This window comes from Nansenia antarctica (genome assembly GCF_963989245.1).
Source record: "Nansenia antarctica genome assembly, contig: SCAFFOLD_132, whole genome shotgun sequence".
In the NCBI taxonomy this organism is placed as follows: domain Eukaryota; kingdom Metazoa; phylum Chordata; class Actinopteri; order Argentiniformes; family Microstomatidae; genus Nansenia; species Nansenia antarctica.
In genome coordinates, this window is record NW_027662736.1 from 317,501 (window position 1) to 323,127 (window position 5,627).

A 5,627-nucleotide genomic window follows, 5' to 3' on the forward strand; every position below is an offset into this window, starting at 1 on the left:
GGCCTGTGGTGTTTGTGGTGTTTCCACTAACTTATTGTTACTGTATACTACAGTATTTTAATAATCATTGATTTTCCAATTATGTCTATTCCTGAATAAAATCTTCCAATCTCCAAAAAGTGAGAAAGCAGTAATGAAGGGCTTTAGTTTCATGGACATTATGGTTTACAATGTGTTTTTTTGTTCCCCAAAATACCCTCATCTATTGCACTATTTTCGTTTGAGTTTTGCAAATTTTTATTTTGTATATATATATATATATATTATGCAAATAAGCTATTTGAGACAGTCCTGAGGGATATGTGATGTCTTGTTTACCGATAGGCTATGTTTGTAGCCCCTTTATTTACACTGGCTGCAGTAAAGCACGTTAAAAAGCACTTTTTGTAGTGTCTGATTTAGCAAAATGTTGGTCAAAGATGTTCATTTATGTTCCAATAAGAAGTACATTAATGTAACTGCTTTGGAGTCAATTCTTAATGTAAACATTGATATGTTTAACAATGCTACATGTTATAGGGTTCCTTGAACCATTTATAGCATTAGTTCTGAGAATCTCTTCATATTCAAGGAAAATTGATATTGTAACTAAATCGAATCGGAATCGAATCGAATCGGGAGCTGTGAATCGGAATCGAATCGTTTTGGGAAATCAGTGGCTAAACCCAGCCCTAATGAGAACAGATATCATTTCACAGTTGATAACCTGTAGTTCATGCACACCTGAAGGTAAGAAAGGCTATGTAGTGAGCAAAGATTGATGATTTAATATTCCATAGTGATCTCACCAAATCTAACTTACATCACTATTGTTAACACAACAAAGAGAACACTTCTGACTCTTCAAATGATTCATTTATTATTTCCTCTAACAAACAGAATCTGTTATAGACAGTGCACAATGCTTTTTTTAGCCAAGATCTGGCCTCCTTTTATGAAAACAAAAAAGGCTCACCTAAGAGTAATTAGATGCGTTGTGCGACCCTCCCTCATCATTGTCCGAGTCTCTCTCATAGCGAGCAGCGGTAAAGCTGTCAATTCCCTTGTCACCCAGTACCGGGAAACCGATGTCAGGGCTATGTGGCACTAAGTCCGCCCAGCATGGTGTCGGTAAACCTGGAGACATGTCCGCGTTAGACTATGATGGCAGCGTTTCGGCTGCCTTACACAGAAGCGGATCTTCTCCCGACAGGCTAGCCATGCGACTTAGCCGTCAGCGGAGAAGTTTCTTGGGGAACACTGCACAGTGGATACACTCATCGGAACATAAATGAACATCATTGACCAACATTTTGCTAAATCAGACACTAGAAAAAGTGCTTTTTAACGTGCTTTACTGCAGCCAGTGTAAATAAAGGGGCTACAAACATAGCCTATCGGTAAACAAGACATCACATATCCCTCAGGACTGTCTCAAATAGCTTATTTGCATAATATATATATATATATATATATATATATATATATATATATATATATATATATATACAAAATAAAAATGTGCAAAAATACGAAAATAGTGCAATAGATGAGGGTATTTTGGGGAACAAAAAAACACATTGTAAACCATAATGTCCATGAAACTAAAGCCCTTCATTACTGCTTTCTCACTTTTTGGAGATTGGAAGATTTTATTCAGGAATAAACATAATTGGAAAATCAATGATTATTAAAATACTGTAGTATACAGTAACAATAAGTTAGTGGAAACACCACAAACACCACAGGCCTGTTTCGGATCCGCTTTTCCATGTTTCACGTCAGGGTGATGCCTCAATAAGTGGTTCCGTAGATTTGTGGTGTTTCCACTAAATTTAACCTCCACTGCGCACAGCTTGCATATGGCTTTGCTTTTGTCCTGCTCATCTCTATCGTCATAATTTTTACATCCAAAATGCACCCAGACATCTGCCTTTAAGCCTGGTCGTTGCGTGAGATATGATATATTCTTGTAGCGCGAGATCTGGCCACGAGATCTCGTTGCGGGTTGAAGCTGCAAGCAAAAAAAAAAAAAAAAAAACATGAAAGATCGATCTCGGGATTTATGAATCGATAATCGCTCATTCAATGAAGATCGATTCAGAATCGTGAACATTTTTTGAACCCAGCCCTAGTTCTCATATCGGTTCTCATATCGGTTATCGGCCACGAGAAGCGAGTAAACATCGGTATCGGTATCGGTTGGAAAAAATGCATATCGTGCATCCCTAATGTCTATAGTCCTGGTCCTCGCCACACACACCCCCTCTCACACACACACACACACACACACACACTCACACACACACACACCCCCTCTCACACACACACACCCTCTCACACACACACACACACCCCCTCTCACATACACACCCCCTCTCACACACACACACACACACACACACCCTCTCACACACACCCTCACACACACACACCCCCCCTCTCACACACACCCTCTCACACACACACACACACACACACCCTCTCACACACACACACACACACACCCCCTCTCACACACACACACCCTCTCACACACACACACACACCCCCTCTCACACACACCCTCTCACACACACACACACCCCCTCTCACACACACACACACACACCCCCTCTCACACACACCCTCACACACACACAACACACACACCCTCTCACACACACACTCTCACACACACACACACACACACTCAGGGACAGCTGTTAGGCAGTCCCTACAGAAAGTGGCCTTTTGTCCAGCCCAGCTTGTGTGTGTGTGTGTGCGTGTGCGTGTGCGTGTGCGTGTGCGTGTGTGTGTGTGTGTGTGGTTGTTGTTGGTATTACTGATGACAGATGACTTTCCTACTTAGACAAATCTGTTTTCTGTCAAATCCACGCAGATGAAAAGGCATCTGCTAAGTGTTGATAATGTACAATGTATAATGTACAATGTATAATGTACAATGATAATGTAGGAATGTTCTCCTTTCTAAAAGAAGCACCTTTGGCCCCCCACCCCGTGCCTCTCAGCCGTGAGTGAAATACTTCACATTCTCCTGACATTCCAGTCACCTAGGCTCCGCCCAGTCACCTAGGCTCCGCCCACCCTGCATGCCCCCGAGCCAAACGGCGGGATGTAATTGGCTCCCCTACTCCCCCCTCCCCCCCACCACTACAGGCAGGCAACAAACAGCCAATTGTTGGTAGTTGATCCTTTGAAAGGCCCCAGAGTCAACCAGTCAGTCAGTCAGTCAGTCAACCAGTCAGCCAACCAACCAGTCAACCAACCAGCCAGCCAGCCAGTCAGTCAACCAACCAGTCAGCCAGTCAGCCAGTCATCCAGTCAGTCAACCAACCAGTCAGCCAAGGGTGAAGTCCAGGTAGTTGACCTGGGGAAGTGGAGGTGTGTGTCTGGCCACGCCCCTGGTCACGTGTTTCACATGTAAAGGTGCCAGGAGTCTTCATGCTACACGCTACATGCTACGTGCTGTTTGTTGCTGAGACGTGTGTGTGTGTGTGTGTGTGTTGCAGCCATGCCAAGAAGGAGTCTGAGGCGGCGGGGGCGGTGGCCAGGCTGAAGGAGGCGGAGGCCAGCCTCAACACCAAGGAGGCTCTGCTGGCCTCCAGCCTCTCAGAGAGACGCAGCCTGGAGAGCAGCCTGGGAGGCCTGCAGGACACCATCCAGGAGGTAGGGGGGGGGGCAGCCCTGGGAGGCCTGCAGGACACCATCCAGGAGGTAGGGGGGGGCAGCCCTGGGAGGCCTGCAGGACACCATCCAGGAGGTAGGGGGGGGGGCAGCCTGGGAGGCCTGCAGGACACCATCCAGGAGGTAGAGGGGGGGGGGGGCAGCCTGGGAGGCCTGCAGGACACCATCCAGGAGGTAGGGGGGGGCAGCCTGGGAGGCCTGCAGGACACCATCCAGGAGGTAGGGGGGGGGCAGCCTGGGAGGCCTGCAGGACACCATCCAGGAGGTAGGGGGGGGGCAGCCTGGGAGGCCTGCAGGACACCATCCAGGAGGTAGGGGGGAGGGCAGCCTGGGAGGCCTGCAGGACACCATCCAGGAGGTAGGGGGGGGGGGCAGCCTGGGAGGCCTGCAGGACACCATCCAGGAGGTAGGGGGGGGGGCAGCCTGGGAGGCCTGCAGGACACCATCCAGGAGGTAGGGGGGGGGGGGCAGCCTGGGAGGCCTGCAGGACACCGTACAGGAGGTGGTGTCTAACCCTGAGGGGGGGGGTGGGGGGGGGGGGCAGACTAAGTTGTAACCCTGGGGGCGGGGTCTAACCCTGTGTGTTGTGTTGTTACAGCTGGAGGCGGGCCTGTCCCGGGCCAAGCAGCAGCTGGGGGAGGAGACGCTGCAGCGAGTCGACCTGGAGAACCGCAGCCTGAGCCTAGAGGAGGAGCTGGCCTTCCGCAAAAACATGTACCAGCAGGAGGTCAGAGGTCAACCCTGTACTAGCCCTAACCCTAGCCCTGTGTACTAGCCCTGTGTACTAGCCCTGTGTACTAGCCCTGTGTACTAGCCCTGTGTACTCGCCCTGTGTACTAGCCCTAACCCTAGCCCTGTGTACTAGCCCTGTGTACTAGCCCCTGTGTACTAGCCCTGTGTACTAGCCCTGTGTACTAGCCCTGTGTACTCGCCCCATAGCTCTGTGTTTAACCATGAGAGTTTTAACCAAAACAAGCAGAAGAGCTCATATAACTCTATAACTCTGTGTGTGTGTCCAGGAGATGAAGGACAGTAACAATAACAATAATGTGTTGATAACAAACGAAAAAAGATGCTTATAGCACACGCAACAGAAATAAACACAGCTGAAGAAGGCATTGTGAGATGTGTGATTTCGCCGGCAACATATTAACGCGTCATCCGTACCGCGTCTATTTAAACCACTGCTGATGACGTATCGGTCGTGAAGGGCTGTCCCATTTCATAGGGGTAGATTTCAACCCCTACGGCTTGTGGCTCTGTTCGAAGGCCTTGACTCGAAAACGAGCCATAGGGGTAGAAAAGGGAATCGGGATTGGGCCCAAGTCTCCTCTATACCAAGCTCAAGCTTAACAAGACTGAGCTACTCTTCATCTACTCCCTACCTCTCCTCCCCCCCTCCTCCTCCTCCTCCCCCGCTACCTCTCCTCCTCCCCCCCCCTACCCTAAGGTTTTTAGCTTAGATTTAAATATTTTAAGGGTTTGGGCCTGTTTGATTTCTTCAGGGAGTTTGTTCCAGGAGCATGCAGCAGCGTGACTGAAAGCTGCTGCACCGTGTTTTGTTTTTACTCTTGGAATGATTAGCTGGTTAGTCTCAGCTGACCTTAGGGGCCTTGTGGGAATATAGGGTGGGGGACTATTGTGTATTTTGGTCCAAGACCAAATGTTGTGATTTGTATGTAATTAGGAGGATTTTGAATTAAATTCTCTGAGAGACTGGTAGCCAGGATCTCAGGATTGGAGTAATATGTTCAAACTTCTACCCCCCCCCTCCTCTCTAACCCCGCCCCCCTCTCTAACCCCGCCCCCCTCTCTAACCCCGCCCCCCCTCTCTAACCCCCCCCCCCCTCTCTAACCCCGCCCCCCTCTCTAACCCCCGCCCCCCCCCCCCACACACACACAGCACAGCTGCGAGCCTGGCCTTCTGCATGGATGGCAGAGGCTGGCCTGGAGGGGTCGCC